General features: G+C 41.1%; 1 protein-coding gene across 6 annotated transcripts in view; it reads right to left on the bottom strand.

Moving 5' to 3' along the window:
• The window catches only part of ptprea (protein tyrosine phosphatase receptor type Ea), a 303,826-nt gene that overhangs the window by 227,313 nt on the left and 54,062 nt on the right, over positions 1–22,451 (bottom strand). The gene's annotated exons all lie outside the window — the stretch shown is intronic.

The following is a 22,451-nucleotide window of genomic DNA, read 5'->3' on the forward strand; positions in this document are numbered from 1 at the left end:
CATTGAACAAACAAGATACGCAAAGTGATTTAATCTATTCTGCCTCTTCACCCCTCCACTTAAAATGAAGTACAGTAATGAAGAAGAGAAGTTTGCATGAAACATAGAAACATAGAACACCAACAGCACAATACAGGCCCTTCGGCCCACAAAGCTGTGTTGAACATGTCCTTACCTTAGAACTACTTAGGCTTACCCATAGCCCTCTATTTTTCTAAGCTCCATGTACCTATCCAGGAGTCTCTTAAAAGAACCTATTGTATCCACCTCCACCACCATCGACAGCAGTCCATTCCACGCACTCACTGCTTTCTGCATAAAAAAATTACCCCTGACATCTCCTCTGTACCTACTTCCAAGCACCTTAAAACTATGCCCTCTCATGCTAGCTATTTCAGCCCTGGGAAAAAGCCTCTGACTATCCACACAATCAATACCTCTCATTATCTTGTACACCTCTATTGGGTCATCTCTCATCCTCCGTAGCTCCGAGGAGAAAAGTCCGAGTTCACTCAATCTATTCTCATATGGCAGGCTCCTTGTAAATCCAGGCAACATCCTTGTAAATCTCCTCTGCACCCTTTCCACGGACTTTGAGAAAATTGGAGAGCTCTCACAAGATGTGCCCAAACCCTATGACCATAGCATGATTGTCTTGGCACCTGCCCTTCTTTTACTCTGGTGGAACACTTTAGAATGTTATGTTAACAATAGATGGAACTTGTTGCCATAGAATGATATTTACCCAAAGAAACACTCCAATACTTGGCATAATTTTGGTTGAGTTTATATCATTGACCTACCATAAGTTTTTTTTAAATGTTCCTGGTTCCTAGACTGTCTCAGGGACTCTGTGGTTTGATGTTTCATATTCTCTGTGTATTTTTCCACTTTTTTTTGCCATTTACATGATTTGTTCTTTTTTTGTGTTGGGTGTTTTGATATTTTCCTTGAACGGGTTCCGTAGTTCTTCTTTATTTCATTCCTGTCTCTGGGAAGATGAATCTCAGGGTTGTATACTGCGTACATACTTTGATTATAAATGCACTTTGAATCGTTTCTGCATAAATGAAACTTGCACAGCTAACATCGGGGAACATTGAATACTATTAAACAACTCACGTACATAAGCTGAAGTCAGAAATCATTACCGTAGATCTGAATATTCCATGGTGTGTACAGAAGGCATTTAATAGGTCTGCACCACTATCATTAGTCTGTATGGGTAAGCTGGGAATTATGACTCCATCTGTTACTGCAAGACAAGCTGCCATCCCCAGAAGAGGTATCGATCCTTTAACGTTCTTGTTTGGTTATTGCAGTCAAAGATGGCAGGTTCCCTTCAGCACCTAAGTTGTGGAACTAGTATTTCTAGATGGTTTGTAAATGGTCTGATAATCAATGATAAAGAGAGTCGTGGTATGGGACTACTTCAAATATTCACGCAGCTGAAAACGCTAAACCAGATGAATTGTTAATTTTCATAGGGCAGTTAAGTGCAGTGGATATCTGTTAAATAGCTTATAGTGTTGAAAAGAACCTAACTTTGGAGAGGGAGAAAGAAACTGTAGTTCAAATGTGAATTGTGGTATTATTTTAGTTTGCCAAGATGCTGAGAAGGCCAGGCAGCAGCTGAATATCAAAAGCAGGTGACATCCTGGCTAAATATTAGAACAGGGATGAAGAGGGTGATGAATCTATTGCCACAGATGGCAGAGGAAGCCAAGTCATTGGGTAATTTAAAGCAGAGGTTGACAGGTTCTTGATGAGTAAGGGCATCAATGGTTACAGGTAGAAGGCATGAGATTGGTGTTATATGGAAAATAAATCAGTCATGATTAAATGCCAGAGCAGACCCAATGCTCTAGGTATCCATGGAGAGGTTGTAAACTGGATTCTAAATTGGCTGTGTGGGTGAAGACAGAGAGTGGTAGTCGATGATTGCTTCTCAGACTGGAGGCCTGTGACTAGTGGTGTGCCTCAGGGATCTGTGCTAGGACCATTGTTGTTTGTTGTCTATATCAATGATCTAGATGATAATGTGAAAATTTGGATCAGCAAGTTTGCTGACGACTCTAAGACTGGAGTCATTGTGGACAGCGAGGAAAGCTTTCAAAGCTTGCAGAGGGATCTAGACCAACTGGAAAAATGGGCCAGGAAAGGGCAGATGGAATTTAATGCAGACAAGTGTGAGGTGTTGCATTTTGGAAGGACAAACCAATAGGACATACACAGTAAATGGTAGGGCACTGAGGAGTGCAGAGGAACAAAGGGACTTGGGAGTTCAGATACATAATTCCCTGGAAGTGGCATCACAGGTAGATAGGGTTGTAAAGTAGGCTTTTGGCATCCTGGCATTCATAAATCAAAGTATTGAGTATAGGAGTTGGGATGTTATGGTGAGATTGTATAAGGCATTGGTGAGGCCAAATTTGGAGTATTGTGTGCAGTTCTGGTCAACTAACTATAGGAAGGATATCAGCAAGATTGAAAGAATGCAGAGAAGAGTTACTAGGATGTTGCCAGGTCTTCGGAAGTTGAGTTACAGGGAAAGATTGAACAGGTTAGGACTTTATTCCTTGTGTTACATACCAAGTGGGTATCTTGTGACTGTCTTCTGACCATTATGTAATTAAGTATCTGTGAGCATGATGTAATGGTCTTGTGGAGGAAACATGATGTAATTTTCCCGCCAGTGTGAGGTCACATGATGACCTGTTCTCTACAGGTATAAAAGGGGAAACCCTTGTTGTTACGCAGTTTTTTAGTTCATCAGTTACTCCGTTATGCTGCATATTTGCCTCATGACGCAGTTTCGTTTTAAAATGGAGTTTTACTTTCTATTTTAAGGTGCAAAGATTGGTGCTGGCAGTTTTGTGTGTTGTATCTATAATTCTTCCTTTACAGCAGTATTGGAGAGTGAAGACCTTACTAAAGTACGGGAACCTGAAGGACCGAATAAAGTTGGAGTCTTTTGGCGGATCGACCTTATTGAGTCTTTGTTCAGAAGTAGTGACATGCATCTGAGATAACTCCTGCGAGAGCAGGGAAGTTTGTGCAGTGTTCACTCGCCAGAAAAAGGTCAGTTCCTTTAAGCTGTTTTATTTCCTTTGTCGTGAATCCTTTGGAGAATCAGCAGTAAAGTCACGTCTTCGAAGGAATCCGTTTCCAGAGATGTCTCTCCTTACTGACTGTGTAAATCACTTGGACTTTCGAATTTACCACTTTTAAGAACTGTGTTCGAATTTACAACTTTAAGAACTGTTCCAGAGCTGCCGTATAGCAATTAACTTCCGGTTAAGTTAGTTGTTTGAATATTTTTCTGCTATTGTTGAGCAGAGTTTAATAAGTGTTTGTTTATAAAACCTGACTCAATTATAATTTCATTTTTGCTGATTACGCAACACTTGGAGCGTAGAAGAATGAGGGGAGATTTGATAGAGGTTTACAAAATTATGAGGGGTATGGACAGAGTAAATGTGAGTAGGCTCTTTCCACTTAGATTAGGGGAGATAAAAACGAGAGGTCATGGCTTTAGGGTGAAAGGGGAAAGGTTTCGGGGGAAAATTAAGGGGAATTTCTTCACTCAGAGTGGTGGGAGTGAGGAACGGGCTGCCATCTGACGTGGTAAATGAGGGCTCACTCTTAAGTTTTAAGAATAAATTGGATAGATACATGGATGGGAGAGGTCTGGAAGGTTATGGACTGGGTGCAGGTCAATGGGACTAGTGGAATAAAGTTTTGGCACAGACTAGAAGGGCCAAATGGCCTGTTTTCTGTGCTGTAGTGTTTTATGGTTCTAATGGCCCAAATGGTCTAATTCTGTTCTTATGTCTTATGGTCAAATGGTCTTATATGGAGTAAATTATAAAAGAGAAATAATCCTGACATGTATCCATGACCTTCTCTACCATAATCATTAATACCTTCAAGAAAGCAGACAGAAACAATTGTAATAATTATACAGTCTCCCTGATATCTGCTAACTGAGAAAATTATAACAAAGATACTCTTTAAATGCCCGCTCCTGAGGCCAAAGACCTCCTCGCAGAGTCACAGTGAAAACTGTGCCCATGTCAAGACACAACGGACATGGTTTTCCTCACATGGTAAATCCAGAGAAAGTGCAAGGAGTCCCATCGAACATTTCACGTGCTTCTAACAAACTACATGAAAAGTCTTTGGCACCGTCAACTGAGAGGGATTATGAAGGATTTTTCTCAAATTTGGTTGCATTTAGAAATTTAATACTATATTATATTTATCAGATAATGATATGCAAGCCAGGATCATAAACAATGATACCATCACTGACCCATCCCGGTGCAGTCTGGAGACAAGCAAGGCTGTGACCTCACACTTATCTTCTAAAATCTTCCTCAGAACAACCCTGCTCCTCTGTTGCAGCAAGCTCCCCTCTAAAATGAAGATACTCTGCAGAAGGAGAGGGGAAACTGTTTAATCTACATCACTTCCACTCCAGAACCAAGATCATCCCAGTTTCACTGATCAAATTCACAGACAATATTTTTGTGTGGGCACACTTTCAAGCACTAACAAAGCATAGGTAGTATGTGGTATATTAATTTCGAAGAACGTATTGATAAAAGTCTTGACAAGGTGGATAACAAAAGAATAAGTCTTGATAAGGTGGACAACAAAAGAAGAACTTCAAGTCTTAGGCCACTAATGAATATATGTCATATCACTAATGGTGATAGCTATTTTTCCTTTATTACTGGATTTTCAATTTCGATTTTCAGTATTGAACTGTTCACTCTAGTGAAGAAATGTCATACTGAGCTGCAGATGGAGTATACTGACTTATCATTTTCTTCTAATTGTACCAGCAGTGGGAGCAACATTTATTTCAGGAATAACCAAGGCATTTGTTCAGTGATATCTTAGGATAAAGATAAAATCTACAACTAAGGATAGTGTAGATTAATTCTTTTAATTTAGTTAGGTGCGTAATGCATGCTATTTTTCTTGCACTGTCAGTGAATGGCCACTTAAGCAAGAGGCCAGATCTTCTTTGCCTACTCAGCAAAACAGCCCAGGATGAAAGCAAGTAAACTGCAGGTGCTGGGATCTGACACAAACCCAGACATGCCGGGAGGAATTTGGTCAGTTAAGCGGAATCTGTGGAAAGAGGAACCAATCAAAGTTCTGGGTCAGCAATCCTTCCTCAAATCTGGGGTTGGGGTGGCGGACTTAGCTGAGCCTGGTGAGTGGAGTGAGATGCAAGACAAGTGATGATATGGATCAGAGAAGCAAGTAATCAAATTAACAAAACTTTCCTTAATATTAGAGTCTGACTGTAATTAAAATATTGAACATAGATGTACTAACTGAATAGTCTTCAGAGCACTTTACCTACATTATATTGGTTGCTATTACAGACTAGATACAAACAATGATAAGAGCAATTCTATACCACATGAGCTAAAGGATGTTTTTTTTTAAATAGAAGCAATTTATGACAAATGAGTTACTGTACCACATTTTAAAACATTGTTTTTTACATTAAGGTTATTTGCTGATGGATGCCCACTCTTTGCAGTGAAGTTCACCAAGTCGTTCTCTGCTCCATCATGCTCATACAAATGTTATACAGCTTTACTGAAGTAAACAGCAAAAGAATCAAAACAAAATCTCATCAGCAATGAACAAAGCTGTTTGTGCTTTTCTTTTATTAAAGTGGCATCATTCTTCCTTATTAACTCATGGGGTTTGGCAAACCAGAGTCAAGGTACATAGGTTATTTGAGATTCGACTTAACACAGGGTTCAGGAACTACTGGGAAATTGGTGAGCTCAGAGTGAAACACCACAAGTACTGAACGCAGGATGTGACTCTGTGGTCAAGGGGCATTCAGTGGAGAATCGCAGACTGTAGGAAACTTGCTATTTTTAATCTATGCTGCAGTAACTAACTCCAGTAATTGACCACCATGACTGACTCACAGTTAACTCAGTCACAAGATAGCTAGCCACCAATCTTGTCGGCAATGGCAATATACTGAAGCCAAATTAAAAATGGCCATGCAGTGCATTTCTTTTTGTAAAATATCATTGACTATTTGACGCTGCTTGACATTCCTTCGTCCTTTGCAGCCCTTCCAATCCCAGCCCACCAACCCCCACTCTCTGTAACATAAACAGACCTTTTTTATTGCATTTTAAATTCCAATGAAAGTTAAAAGAGTCAAAGTCATGAAGAAAGAGCAATACAGCACAGAAATGAGTACTTTGGCCCAGATCATCTATGCAGACAAAGATGTCTAACTGTGTAATTTTATTTGCCTGCATTTGGACCATACCTTCCCCCCTCCTTCCATATCTAAATATTTATCCAGCAACTCACATAAAAGTTGCTGGTGAACGCAGCAGGCCAGGCAGCATCTCTAGGAAGAGGTACAGTCAACGTTTCAGGCCGAGACCCTTCGTCAGGACTAACTGAAAGAAGAGCTAGTAAGAGATTTGAAAGTGGGAGGAGGAGGGGGAGATCCAAAATGATAGGAGAAGACAGGAGGGGGAGGGATGGAGCCAAGAGCTGGACAGGTGATTGGCAAAAGGGATATGAGAGGATCATGGGACAGGAGGCCTAGGGAGAAAGAAATGGGGAGGGGGGAAGCCCAGAGGATGAGCAAGGAGTATAGTGAGAGGGACAGAGGGAGAAAAAGGAGAGAGAGAAAAAGAATATATATACATAATAAATAAATAACGGATGGGGTACAAGGGTGAGGTGGGGCGTTAACGAAGTTAGAGAAGTCAATGTTCATGCCGTCAGGTTGGAGGCTACCCAGACGGAATGTAAGGTGCTGTTCATCCAACCTGAGTGTGGTTTCATCTTTACAGTAGAGGAGGCCGTGGATAGACATGTCAGAATGGGAATGTGATGTGAAATTAAAATGTGTGGCCACTGGGAGATCCTGCTTTCTCTGGCAGACAGAGCATAGGCATTCAGCGAAATGGTCTCCCAGTCTGCGTCGGGTCTCACCGATATATAGAAGGCTGCATTGGGAGCACCGGACGCAGTATATCACCTCAGTCGACTCACAGGTGAAGTGTCGCCTCACCTGGAAGGACTGTCTGGGGCCCTGAATGGTAGTGAGGAAGGAAGTGTAAGGGCATATGTAGCACTTGTTCCGCTTACAAGGATAAGTGCCGGGAAGGAGATTGGTGGGGAGGGATGGGGGGTACGAATGGACAAGGGAGTCGCGTAGGGAGCAATTCCTGTGGAAAGCAGAGGTGGGGGGAGGGAAAGATGTGCTTAGTGGTGGGATCCCATTGGAGGTGGCGAAAGTTACGGAGAATTATATGTTGGACCCGGAGGCCGGTGGGGTGAGAGCAGATGTGCATGAAATAAGAGAGATGCATTTGAGAGCAGAGTTGATGGTGGAGGAAGGGAAGCCTCTTTCTTTAAAAAAGGACATCTCCTTCGTCCTGGAATGAAAAGCCTCATCCTGAGAGCAGATGCGCTGGAGATGGAGGAATTGCGAGAAGGGGATGGCATTTTTGCAAGAGACAGGGTGAGAAGAGGAATAGTCCAGATAGCTGTGAGAGTCCATAGGCTTATAGTAGACATCAGTAGATAAGCTGTCTCCAGAGATAGAGACCGAAAGATCTAGAAAGGGGAGGGAGGTGTCGGAAATGGACCAGGTAAACTTGAGGGCAGGGTGAAAGTTGGAGGCAAAGTTAATGAAGTCAACAAGCTCAGCATGCGTGCAGGAAGCAGTGCCAATGCAGTCATCAAGGTAGCGAAGGAAAAGTGTGGACAGATACCAGTATAGGTTTGGAACATGGATTGTTCCACAAAGCCAATAAAAAGGCAGGCATAGCTGGGACCCATACGGGCGCCCATGGCTACACCTTTAGTTTGGAGGAAGTGGGAGGAGCCAAAGGAGAAACTATTAAGAGTAAGGACTAATTCTGCTGGATGGAGCAGAGCAGTGGTAGAGGGGAACTGGTTAGGTCCAAATAGTATTTGTCCAAATGCCTTTTAAACATTGTAATTATACCTGCGTCTACCTCTTTCTCTGGCACCCTGTTCCATGCAACAATAACCCTCTGTGTGGAAAAACTTGCCCTCAGGAGTCCTTACTGACCTGAAAAAGTATCTCTGATTCTTTCTCTTTCTCCTCAGATACTGCCTAATCCACTGGGTGTTTCTAGTATTTTCTGTTTTTAATTCAAGTTTTTAGCATCTGCATTTTCTCCCTCTTCACGCTGAGAGACTATGTTGAGATCTGATTTTGTTCCAGTTTTATAATCTAGAAATAGAGACTGAATGATAGGACAATAGACTACATGTCAGAAAAACTGAGAATTGCTGGTGAATAAAAAAAACCACCCTGCAAATACACTGTATATCAGGTTGAATTGTGGAAAGTGACACAGCATTAACATTTCCAGATGAAGATCCTTCATTAGATGAAAGAAAGTGAGGAAACAGTTTTCAATTTGCAGGAAGTCTACTCGAGTGATGGAAAGGAGAAAGGGAATACCTGTGCCAAGGCAGGGCCAGGCTTGCCAATATGATCCCAATGTTTACAGAAAGAAAGAATGATGAGGGCATTTCGAGGTATGTTTAAGCTGTGAAGTTCGGCTGAAACTGAAAGGACGATATTGTAGATACCCAACACTTCAGGTAGGATATGGGAAGACAGAAAGACTGAGCTAATATTGCAGATGGTTAACCTTGCATAAATACAAACAGAAAAAAGCATGCTACCTGAAATGTTTGAATTCTTGAACTGAAACACTGCTATTGAATCACTGTGACACTTGGAAGGAGTGTTTAGGTCTCTGGTCTGTGGGAAGAGTAAAATTAAAAGAACGAGGTTACACAGAAGGTGCAGTGACAAGGGATCAAGATTAGAATTGGGCAAGATAGAGGAGCAGCAGGGACTGGTGAAAAGAACGGTCCCTCTGAATTCCTGGAAAGGGAATGGAAGATCTGCCACGAGGTGGAATTCTATTCACGCTGGTGGAACTTCTGGAGGATGATCAGGTGGATATAAAAGCTGGTAAATTGGAGGGCAAGGCTCAGAGGGACCTTATCATTGCTCTAACTGGAGAGTAAATGACAAAATAAATGAAAAGCTGTCAAGGGCTCTGTCAACTCTGGTAGGACAATAATCATGGCTAAGGCAAAAGGAAGACATGCCAGAGATACAGTATCTGTGTAATGATAGCAAAGATGGCAGAATTAGGGGAAATAGAATCCTCACAAGAAGCAGGGTGGGTGGAGGTTATGGTAGTCTGTGTGGGCTTGTAATGGCATCTACTGAGATGGAGATGGAGGAATCCAGAAGGAGATGGATCATGTGAAATTGAGAGCAGGGTGAACACTGGCAGCAAAAGTAGTGATATTTGTATGGGTAGAAGAAGCTGCACTAATATAGTAGTCAGTGTACCGGAGAAAGAGTTGGAAGAAGGGCTCCAAGTAGAAATGGAGCATGGCATATTCCTTCTATCCCACAAAAGTTGAGCACTGCTCTTAGTCATTGCTTCTGCATTTTAATTGAAAAGAATCTGTGACACAAAATTTTGCATTCATACGGTGTCCATGCTAAAATAAATTATACCTAATAAACATTTTAAAAATCATTGGACATCTATAAAAATCAGTTAATTAAATCTGTGAAATCAGATTCTTAGTGGTTGGTACTGTAATTCTGTTTTCCTTTCCTCTTATCATCATTACTTGAGACACTTGCAGATGATGATGAGTAAATATTTCTGCTTGGTTATATGTTTAAAGTTGGATCTACATGCCTTACCACCTATTAAATATTTAAAAGATTGAGGCCTTTAAACTGGCACAAGTTAAACAACAGCTGGATTAAATAGAAATATTTTCAAATGAGCAAAGAATCTTCGTGGCTCCAAGAGTGAACCAATATTGTTACTTGGATAATGAATATTAAGAGTGTTTAAATGACATTGGACAAGCAGCATCACGGCATAATGTGTTAAATGCATAATTACCCAGTTCATTGCCATAGCAAGTGCCAATTCTGGCACAGTGATTGCAGATGTAAAGCTAAGTATCGTAATTAACTGAGTTGATATATTGAATGGCTTCTCACAATTTTTTTTTTATGGGAAATTACTGCTGACACTTTATTACCTAACTTATGCCACTGCAGTTCAGACCCTGGAAGCATTTATTAGCAGTTTGTTTCAGTGTCAGACATGGAGACAAAACTACCATTAACTTTCACTCCATGAAAATGCAAGCCTGTTACACAAGGATGGGTGCACTATTTAAGTTGTCTCAGTCTAGTAACACAATAACAGTTATTGAGCCATGTGTTCAGGAATCATCATGTCAACTGAGGAAGTTAAAATTAAAAAGACAAGTATAAAAATTGGAATTAAAAATCATTCCTTTATGACCTAGCTGGCCCATTAAATCTACTGCAGGTTCTCAGAGAAACCCATTCATCCCATTCTGCTGTGTTTTTAACCGTGCCCCCCTTACTGTCCCACATTCATTCCCTGTATCACCAACTATCTACAATGATGATAAGGAAATTACTAGATCATTGGTAAACAGGACATTGACTAGAAATAACATTTCTCCATTATTTGGTGTGCTAAACATATTCATCTAGTGCTAACATTCAATCAATCAATAAATAGGAACATGTACCTTAATGAAAGGTTATGGTTCCCACTTAGATGCCCCAGAAATAATATAGAAACAGAGAAACATAGAAAATAGGTGCAGGAGTAAGTCATGTGGCCCTTCGAGCCTGCACCGCCATTCAGTATGATCATGGTCGATCATCCAACTCAGAACCCTGTATCTGCTTTCTCTCCATAGCCCCTGATCCCTTTAGGGCCATATCTAACTCCCTCTTAAATATAGCCAATGAACTGGCCTCAACTGTTTCCTGTGGCAGAGAATTCCACAGATTCACCACTCTCTGTGTGAAGAAGTTTTTCCTCATCTCGGTCCTAAAAGGCTTCCCCTTTATCCTCAAACTGTGAGCCCTCGTACCTGCATGCCTACTTTCAATGACTGGTGTACAATGACACCCAGGTCTCGTTGCACCCTATTTAGCAAACTATTCAATTACATTGATTTGCAACATAAAAAATCAGCGATTTTAAAAAAAACCTAATCAAGTGGAGCTGCTACAAGATTAAACAAAGTCCCAACAAAAACTGATGATCTTGCTCTTGGACATAAAGAAATACATCAAAATTGGGACGGATATTCAGGATGTCAGTCAACAACAGGCTAGGATTATTACATTAATGGAATTGGACAGCCTGAACCCAAGATCTCTTCACAAACACCCTAGACCTGTTCCACTAACAATCTTTCAAGGACTCTAAATCTCATGTTCTCTGTATGATTGATTGATTGATTTTGGAACTGCACAGCTTGTTATCTTTTTGCACATTGGTTGCTGGTCAGTCTTTGTGTGTAGTTTTTCACTGATTCTACTGTACTTCTTTGGTCTACTGTGAATGTCTGAAAGAAGAATCACGGGATAACATACAGTAACATATACTGTACGTATTTTGATAATAAATTTAAAGTGCTTTGAAAAGTATTCAGCTCCCACATTTTTTCACATTTCACTGTCATATTTCTAATTTGAAAGTGCATTGAAGGAGGTTTTTTGAGCTAATCTACAAAACATTGTGCATCATGTCAAATCAAAATTCCAAAAGTTGTCAGCAATTTACTAAACATTAAAATCCAAAATTGTGAATACATTAAGCATTACGTCTGGTGTAAATCTAATACTGCAACACCATCCCTACCATAAAGTATGGTGGAGGTAGCATTATGCTATGGGGATGCTTTTCAGCAGCAGGGACTGTAAACCTGGTTAGGATTAACGGAACAATCAATGCTGCTAAATACAGAATGATTCAGGATAAAAACCTGCTTGTCTCAGTCAGAAAAGTGAAATTGGCGAGGAAATTTATCTTTCAACAGGACAACATCCACACTACCAGAGCAGCCATAGAGTGCCTTCAAATAAAGAAAATTGATGTCCTTGAGTGGCCCAGAGTTCTGACGTTAACTTAATTGAACATCCTCTGGCAAGACCTCAAGATTGCTGTCCACCACCGCTCCCAAACTAACCTGGCACAGCTTGAGCAATTTTGCAAGGAGGAGTGGGCAAATCTTGCTCCATCACATTGTGCAGAGGTAATAAAGACTTACCCAAAAAGAACTCTACCTGTAGTAGCTGTGAGAGGTGGTTCAACTGAGTACTGTGCAAAGGGTGATGACTACTTTTCAGAAGCTGACATTTCAGTTTTTGAATTTTTCCCATCTGTAATGCTTTACAATTTTCCTTGTTTTTCACAAGAGGACCACGTGATTCACAAATAAAAGCTCTCAGTTAATTTGAAGAAAACCCTTGCTTCTAATACTGTGAACAAAGAGTTGGGGCTAAATACTTTTACAAAGCTCTGTACTTTGAACTTTGAACAGTCAATCTCATGGTATCACCAGGCAGGGAAACTTCCTGCTGATTACCAATTATTACCATCCTGAACCTGATGGATCTGTCCCTGTCTACCTTGAGCACCACTTAGAAAATGTAAAGGGGATATCCAGAGCACAAGAAGTAACTCAGGGTGAGGGATTTCAAAAATGACTTGGGAACTGTGACTGACTAAATCTTCAGCTTCTTCTCTCAAGCTATGAGACTAGCAGCTTCTTCCCACTGGTTGTGAGACTAATGAATACGCTGCTACCACAAGGACTCATCTCAACACTAGGAGAGTGAGCTATTTACTGTTTACCTGTCCTGCGCATTACATGCACTTTGAATTATATCTGGTTAATTTGTGGTAATATTTTGTTCTATTGCTGAGTGTGATATATGTTTTGTGGGTACAGAGGTATGTTGTTTCATTTAATTGTATATATTTACAATCAGATGACAACAAACTTGAACTAATACTGATTAGCGCAAGGGGTTTAGATGGGGTGGAGATTGGTGTGTTCAGGAAGGTTTCTGATGCAATATGTAGATAAGCCAACTAGAGGAGAGGCTGTACTTTATCTGGTATTGGGAAATTAACCTGGTCATGTGTCAGATCTCTCAGTGGGAGAGCATTTTGGACGTAGTGATCACAACTCTATCTCCTTCACCATAGCACTGGAGAGGGATAGGAGCAAACAATTTGGAAATCATTTAACTGGGTAGGGGGAAATATGATGCTACTAGGCAGGAACTTGGGAGCAGATATTCTCAGGGAAATGCACGGCATAAATGTGGCAAATGTTCAGGGAACATTTGCATGGAGTTCTGCATAGGTATGTTCCATTGAGGCAGGGAAAGGATGGTAGAGTTAGAGAACTATGGTGTGCAAAGTAGGTAGAAAATCTAGTTAAGAAGAAAAGAAAAGCTTACGAAAGGTTCAAGAAACTGTTAGAGCCCTAGAAAATTATAAGGTTGCTAGGAAGGAGCTTAAGAATGGAATTAGCAGAGCCAGAAGGAGCCATGAGAAGGCCTTGGTAAGCAGGATTAGGGAAAACCCCAAGGCATTCTACAAGTATGTGAAGAGCAAGAGGATGAGCCATGTGAGAATAGGACCAATCAGGTGCAATATTTGAAACATGAACACAGAGTTAGAAGAGGTAGCGGAGGTACTTAATGAATACTTTGCTTCAGTATTCACCAGGGAAAAAGACCTTGGCAATTGTGGGGATGACTTCCAGTGGACTGAACCACTTGAGCTTATAGACATGAAGAAAGAGGATGTGCTGGAGCGTTTGAAAAGCATTAAGTTAGATAAGTCACTAGGACTGGATGGGATATACCCCACGCTACTGTGGGAAGTGAGGGATGAGATCGCTAAGCCTCTTGTGATGATCTTTGCATCATCAATAGGAACGGGAGAAGTACTGGAGAACTGGAGGGTTGCAAATGCTGTTCCCTTGTTCAAGGAAGTGAGTAGAGATAACCCAGGAAATTATAGACCAGAGAGTCTAACTTCAGTGGTGGGCAAGTTGTTGGAAAAAATCCCGAGAAGCTGGATTTATGAGCATCTGGAGAGACATAATCTGATTAGGGATAGTCAGCATGGCTTTGTCAAAAACAGGTCGTGCCTTATGAGCCTCACTGAATTTTTTGAGGATGTGACTAAACACATTGATCAGTGGATGTAGTGTATACGGATTTCAGTAAGGCATTTGATAACGTTCCCCGTGCAAGGTTCCTTCAGAAAGTAAGGAGGCATGGGATCCAAGGAGACCTTGATTTGTGGATCCAGAATTGGCTTGCCCACAGAAGGCAAAGGGTGGCTGTAGATGGGTCATATTCGGCATGGAGGTCGGTGACCAGTGGTGTTCTGTAGGGGCCTGTTCTGGGACCCGTCCTCTTTGTGATTTTTATAAATGACCTGGATGAAGAAGTAGAAGGGTGAGTTAGTAAGTTTGCTGATGACACAAAGGTTGGGGGTGTTGTGGATAGTGTGGAGGGTTGTCAGAGGTTACAGTGGGACATCAACAGGATGCAGAACTGAGCTGAAAAGTGGCAGATGGACTTCAACCAGATAAGTGTGAAGCGGTTCTTTTTGGTAGGTCCAATTCGAAGACAGAATATAATATAAATGTTAAGACTCTTGGCAGTGTGGAGGATCTGAGAGATCTTGGAGTCTGTTTCGACAGGACACTCAAAGCTGCTGCGCAGGTTGACAGTGCTGTTAAGAAGGCGTATGGTGTGTTGGCACTCATCAATCATGGGATTGAGTTCAAGAGCTATATAGGATCCTGATCAGACCCCATTTGGAGTATTGTGTTCAGTTCTGGTCACCTCACTACAGTACAGGAAGGATGTGGATACTATAGAGAGAATGCAGAGGAGATTTACAAGGATGTTGCTTGGATTGGAGGGTGTACCTTATGAGAATAAGTTAAGTGTACTTGGCCTTTTCTCCTTGGAGTGATGGAGGATGAGAGGTGACCTGATAGAGGTGTATAAGATGATGAGGGGCATTGATTGTGTGGATAGCCAGAAGCTTTTTCCCAGGGCTGAAATGGCTAACATGAGGGGGCGTAGTTTTAAGGTGCTTAGAAATAGGTACTGTACTGAGGGGACGTCAGGGGTAAGTTTTTCCACACAGAGAGTGGTGGGTGCGTTGCATGCAATGCTAGTGGCGGTGGTGGAAGTAGATACAATAAGGTCTTTTAAGAGCCTCTTAGATAGGTACATGGAGCTTAGAAAAATAGAGGACTATGCGCTAGGGAAAGTCTAGGCAGTCTCTAGAGTAGGTTACATAGTCGGCACAACATTGTGAGCCGAAGGGCCTGTAATGTGCTGTAAATTTCTATCTTGTGTTCTATGTAACTTGAACTTTACTACTAGACTGAGTTTGAACCAGATAGTGGTTGAAGGGAAAGCCATTCCGAATCTCATCTACACCAATCTGCCTGTTGCAGATCCATCCATTTCAGTGCAAGACAATGGCAAATACAATAGAACTGGTGCCTCACAGTCCTAGCAGCCCGTAGTCAATATTATCCTCAGCCATTATGAGTATGAAGTTTGCAAGTTCTTCCTTTGATCGTGCTGATTTCCCCAAGGTACTCCAGCTCCTAGTCCCAAATTCCTGCAGGTTAATTAGGCACTGTAAATTGACCCCAAGTATGTAGGCAAATGGTAGAATCCAGGGGAATAAAATGGGATTACCATTAATGAGTGCTTGATGGTCGAAATAGGCTGTTAAAAGGCCTGCCTGTTACTGTGCTCTATGACTGTGACCATCTATCTTACATAGGACTGCCAGGAGGCATCTCATCTTCATACTAAGGATTCTTTTCCGCATTCTCCACGCCATTATCATTGTGCAAGATGGGACAGGTTCAGGGCATATTGAGAAGCTCTTAATTATTTATCAAGGTAGTGCTGTGGAATATCGGGAACAGCTCCGGAAACTGTTCCACACAAGATTTAACCTCTTAATCCAGGATGCCTGTAAATCCATCTGCACCATAATAACCTGCTTCAATGAGAAGTGAAGAGGAGAATCCCAGAGGTGGCAACAAGTTGTTGACTGCAGTGCATGCTAAATATGCTAAAAAGACAGAGCTGAACACTCAACAAATCAATTCTGATATCATGGTCCACTGTGGTGGACAAGAAAATACATATCAAGAGGAGGCAGTTTAATGAATAACCCAATCGACGATGATGGCAGAGCCCAGTTTGGAGCTACAATAGAGGCATTTACAACTACTTTCAGACACAGTGCCTTTAGTGGATGTTCCACTCCAGTCTTCTCCCAGCAATAAAACTGAAAGTATGACACAGCCACCCACCACAATTGCCTACAATTAAGGTTTCCCTTATACATTGTAAATGCTCACATTGAGCAGCCCCAAATAATAATAAGTGTATGACAACAACTGATTAAAAAATCTCTTGCATGAGGATCTTTACACCTTGTAAATCATGGCAAGTATGATTGCATTGTTCCTTGTCTTTCCAGTGAGAACCTTGATGTAGTAATTACCTTAATGTGTTTGACTGCTGAAATGTAGTGGCAAGTTTATTAATAAGATAGCAAAGTACTGTAGATTTCAAGCTGTCCAATTAAATTACAATTGGATTGGAAAAGATTTTCTGTCTGACAATGCTAACTGCACTCACATCCACAAGCTCAGACATTCACACTCAAGAAAATGTCACCTGTAAGTGCCACATTCCAATTAACAATAGAAATCCGCTGCTCCAACCCAACTTTCAAATTAACAATACAAATAACATCATTGATTCAAAAGTAAAATAATAGCGTCACCATTCCAAATATGGCTGTATATTAGGCTGTCCAAGCACTAGGTTAAGTAGCCAAGTTCATATTTTTAAACCTAGGGACAACAACAAGCCCGGTGATTAAAAATAAATCTTGTCTTTCTTTCAGCAACACAACAAAGTGCTCGAGGAACACAGCAGATCAGGCAGCATCATTAGGATGCTGCCTCACCCACTGACTTCCTCAGGCATTTCGTATTTTTCTCCAGATTCCATCATCATCTACAATCTCTTGTGCCTCCATCTTGTCTTTCCTTCAGATTGAACCAATTATATGTATTTCAAGGATTTATAAGACAACACTGTATAAATAGATCATGAAACTGCAAACTGATTTTTTTAAGCTGCCATTGATATAATTAAACATATACTGTACGGTAATTTCCTTCCTGAAATGTATGAATAGTTTGTGAACAAGTGAGTCACTAATATAGTATGAAGGATCATATCTCTTCCATTTATCAAATTAATTCAGGTTGCATAGGTTTACTACTGGGAATTGTTTTGGTGCGAAGTATTTACAAATTTTAGTTTGAATTGAGCAAGTGATTTTGATATCGCCTTCGTTATTGATTTTTATTGCTAGCTTACCTCGCTTTAATTTGATGGTTACAGTCATTGCGCAGTGCAAAGTAGAGTCCAAGCATCTGGGCAATAGTCTTCTAAAAGTAGATTGAAAGGAAAACCAAAGGCAGATCAGATTGCTCAGGCCCGAACATGAACTATTCACTCAGAAAAGGGGACTGGACAGTGCAGAAGTAACAGAGTTCTTTAAATAACACTGCGCTGAATGCAAAACTGCAAAGGCAGGACTGAAAGCATCGTTTGCCCCTGCTCAGCACCTTCCTCATCAGCCTCCCCTTGCGTATTGTTTGCCTGCCTCTGTGATCTAATGATGACTATGAGCAATGGCTGCAAGATAATTGATATGGAAGAGTTTTGTGTCTATTTAATGCAGCAAAGTAATCTTTCTCTAGGAATCATGCATACAATGCTGGAGGAACTCAGCCGGTTAGGCAGTACCTATGGAGTGAAATAGTCAACGTTTCAGGCTGAGGCCTTTCATCAGAATTGGTCCTAATGAAGGGTCTTGGCCCAAAACATCGACTGTTTATTCCCCTCCATAGATGCTGGCTGGCCTGCTGAGTTCTTCCAGCATTTTGTGTGTGTTGCTCAAGTTTTCCAGCATCTGCAGAATCTTTTGTGTCTAAGACTTCCTGGGCATGGTTCTACAAGCACAGGCTACTGTGAACCAATTTCTAGCCACAGCTCTGTCTTTGTTTTGGTGTCTGTCTTTTGATTACATTCCTCAGAAGCACCTTGGTTTCCTCCTTCACCTCACAGGTCAACGTAAAGAAGACATGTCAATCTCACTTGCATCCAAAGGTAAGGAGCCTTATTAAGACTTTATGAGGCTCTGGAGAGGTTAGGCAGAGCCAGTGGCAGAGGAACAGAATGAAAGACTAAATAATTACAACATGAGGGCAAGTAAAAGCAATATTTAATAGTGAGGGAGTTGATAATTGATCCCTTTCATCTTTGCAGACTGTTCTAGCATTCAGTCATATCCAGAGGTGCGCGGCCTCTCTTGCGAATGATATCTGTGTTTGTCAAGTAGGGTGCCGTGCTCAATCCTGATTTGATGGAGACAGACATGAGAAGCACGGAGGAACATCTGGAGAAACTTCTGAAATGCCCGCTTCGCTGCTGCTGCTACTGTGCGATCGAGAATCTCCACAGGGGAAGGCCCCGAATCCTCGGCTTTGCCTGTTGCTTGGTGGCCAGAGTCAAAGCGCTCGGCAGAGATGGTGCTCAGTGTTGGGGGGATGGTCGGAGGCTCAAAGTTTTCAGACGGACTCAAGAGTCAGCTGTGGTTGGGTTCTTCCAGGGTGCTGCATCGGCAAGTTTGCGGCGCTGGAGGTTCATGGCAGGGAGAGTTTTCTTCCTTCTACCATTTGCATGAGATGATGGAACTTTCGAGACTTTGAGACATTTTTTTACCATGTCCATGGTCTGTTCTTTATCAAATTATGGTAATTGCTTTGCACTGTTGTAACTATATGTTATAATTATGTGGTTTTTGTCAGATTTTTAGTCTTGGTCTGTCTTGTGTTTCTGTGATATCATACTTGAGGAACATTGTATCATTTCTTAATGCATGCATTACTAAATGACAATAAACGAGGACTGCGTGTCCTCATAATCTAATCTAATATCATGGCTGAAAAAACAAAGAAGTGAAGAATCGTATTTTTGGTGTGAAAGATTGTGAAACCCAACAAGTACATTAAATATACACAATAAACTGCATCAACTAATACAGTATCTTTGTTTTAAGCCAAATCCCCACACTATGTAACTAAATGACATATCATTCAAAATAACTGAAATTGTAGAAGTGTAGTAACACACCATGCCCAAAATTTTTCCACAGTCAGAAACATTTTTTGGCGAGCTAAGCTCGATGTGCAGCCATGACATTGAACTTGCCCTCACCCACACCGACATAGCAGGTATTCATTAGTATGGCATTAAAGTCAAACCCAAGTTGATTGTCATATCCAGAAGTATTATGCACAGATACAATGAAAAACTTACTTGCAACAGCATCACAGACACATAGCATCACCTAAGCATCATCCACAAGAAAGAGGTAAATTATATATATCTTTTACAAGAAAGAACACAATTAGAACAAAAAAAAATGAAGACCATTTTGGTGCAAAGTGATCAAAGTGGTCAGGGCAGAGCTAAACTGTATTGATTATAACCGAGTACAGAGATTGTGTTTCCTCATATGATCTTGGTTTTCCAAGAATTGTTCCGATCATAGCATTGCCTGATCCTGCAGTAACACTGCTTGTGTTAAGTCCTTGCCTCTGGTAAAGTATCAACAGTGCACAGTAGCCGTATGAGGAAACATCAACTGGGAAAACCTCGTGATGACAAAGCTGCGGTAAGCAGGTTTATAGTTTTAGCAGTCTCTCAAATATAATGTCAACAGCAACTTTCTGTGATGAGTTTACTTTGCACCTTAAGGCATGCTGCAGTAAGACTTTAATAAAACATGACAAATTGCGAAGCAAAAAATTCTCATTTACCTTTAAGCAATTTGTTTCATGATGCTGCACTTTTAACAGTACATCCTTCTTAAAATAAACTTCCTGCTGGTTTCCTCTTAGCCATGTGACCTAATCACAAACTCACTGTGAAGCAAATAATTCACTGGATTTTCCTTAAAGGGACACTAATCTTTGTTCAAAAAAAAAGTCAGGTATGATGTCTTGTTAGAAATGCAAAATAACTCAACTACCATTGCAACACACACAAAATGCAGAAGGAACTCAGCGGATCAGGCAGCATCCATGGAAAACAGTACAGTCGATATTTCGGGCCAAGACCTTTCAGCAGGGTCCATAGATGTTGCCTGGCTTGCTGAGTTCTTCAAGCATTTTGTGCGTGTTGCTTGAATTCCCAGCATCTGCAGATTTTCTTTTGTTTGTGATTTAATTACCATTGCATCATTTCCCCAAAAATAAATTAGTAGTAGAGCACTACGATCTGATTTTCTGCAAATCATTACTAAATTTCTGATGGATTGTGTTCGATTCTGTTTTGACTGACCACAAAGGTCTTCTGGCTCCAGGCTATTTTTACAGTGCCTATGTCAGGAGCTGTATATGCTCTCTGTGTGAAGCAGGCAAGCAGATTAAGAAACTTTCTGCCTGTAGGTTAGGCTGCTTTTGAGTTTGAACCCCGCTTGAAGGAGTCATGCATTTAAATTCAGTTTGACATTCTTAGTCATAGAATCATAGAGAATAACGTCACCAAAGCAGGCCCTTTGGCCCATCTAGTCTGTGATGAAACATTTAAACTGGCTAATCCCATTAAACTACACTTCGACCACAGCCATCTATACCTCTTCCATCCATGTACCCATCCAAACTTCTCTTAAACATTGAAATTGAAATCACATCCTTCACTTGCTCTGACAACTCATTCCACACTCTCATCATCTTCCAAGTGAAGAAGTTTCCGCTCAGGTTCCCCTTAAACTTTTCACCTTTCACTCTTAAACTATGATCTCCAGTAGTAGTGTCACCCTACCTCAATGGAAAATGCCTGCTTGCATTTACCCTAAATAAACCCCTTATAGTTTTGTATACCTTCACCTTTATCAAATCTCCCTTCAGTCTTCTATGTTCTAGGGAATAAAGTTCTCACCTATTCAATCTTTCCTTATAACTCAGGTCCTCCAGTTCCGGCAACATCCTTGTAAATTTTCACTGTACTTTCTCAATCTTATTGACATCTTTCCTGTAGGTAGGTGACCAAAACTGCACACTATACTCCAAATTAGGCCTCACCAGCATTCCAAATCCTGTACTCAGTACTTTAATCTATGAAGGCCAGTGTTCCAAGAGCTTTCTTTATGGCCCTATCCACCTGTGATGCTACTTTCAATGAACTATGGACCTGTATTCCCAAATCCCTTTGTTCTATTGCACTCTTCAGTGCCCTACTGCTCACTGTATAAGACCTATCCTGTTTGATCCTCCCAAAGTGCAACACCTCACACTTGTCTGCACTGAATTCCATCTGCCATTTTTCAGCCCATTTTTCCATCTGGTGCAGATCACATTACTCCAGGCTTCCTTCCCTGGAACTCGTCTCCAGGCATTTTCTCACTGATGTTTATGTGCAAATTAACAACTAGTTTTTTTTATAAGCTTATGATGGTGAACATATAACCATATATAACCATAAAACAATTACAGCATGGAAACAGGCCATCTTGGCCCTTCTAGTCCGTGCCGAAATCTTACCCTATCCTAGTCCCACCGACCTGCACTCAGCCCATAACCCTCCATTTCTTTCCTGTCCATATGACTATCCAATTTAACTTTAAACGACAACATAGAACCTGCCTCAACCACTTCTGCTGGAAGCTCGTTCCACACAGCTACCACTCTCTGAGTAAAGAAGTTCCCCCTCATGTTACCCCTAAACTTTTGTCCTCTAATTCTCAACCCATGTCCTCTTGTTTGAATCTTCCCCACGCTCAATGGAAAGAGTCTAACCACGTCAACTCTATCAATCCCCCTCATAATTTTAAACACCTCTATCAAGTCCCCCCTCAACCTTCTATGCTCCAAAGAATAAAGACCCAACTTGTTCAACCTTTCTCTGTAACTTAGGAGATGAAACCCAGGCAACATTTTAGTAAACCTCCTCTGTACTCTCTCAATTTTATTGACATCTTTCCTATAACTCAGTGACCAGAACTGTACACAATACTCCAGATTTGGCCTTACCAATGCCTTATACAAATTCAACATTACATCCCAACTCCTATACTCAATGCTCTGAGTAATAAAGGCCAGCATACCAAAAGCTTCCTTCACCACCCTATCCACATGAGATTCCATCTTCAGGGAACTATGCACCATTATTCCTAGATCCCTCTGTTCTAAAGCATTCTTTAATGCCCTACCAGTTACCATGTATGTCCTATTTTGATTAGTTCTACCAAAATGTAGCACGTCACATTTTTCAGCATTAAACTCCATCTGCCATCTTTCAGCCCACTCTTCTAACTGTCCTAAATCTCTCTGCAAGTTTTGAAAACCTACCTCATCATCCACAACAC

This window comes from Mobula hypostoma, chromosome 19 (assembly GCF_963921235.1).
Source record: "Mobula hypostoma chromosome 19, sMobHyp1.1, whole genome shotgun sequence".
Classification (NCBI taxonomy): Eukaryota; Metazoa; Chordata; class Chondrichthyes; order Myliobatiformes; family Myliobatidae; genus Mobula; species Mobula hypostoma.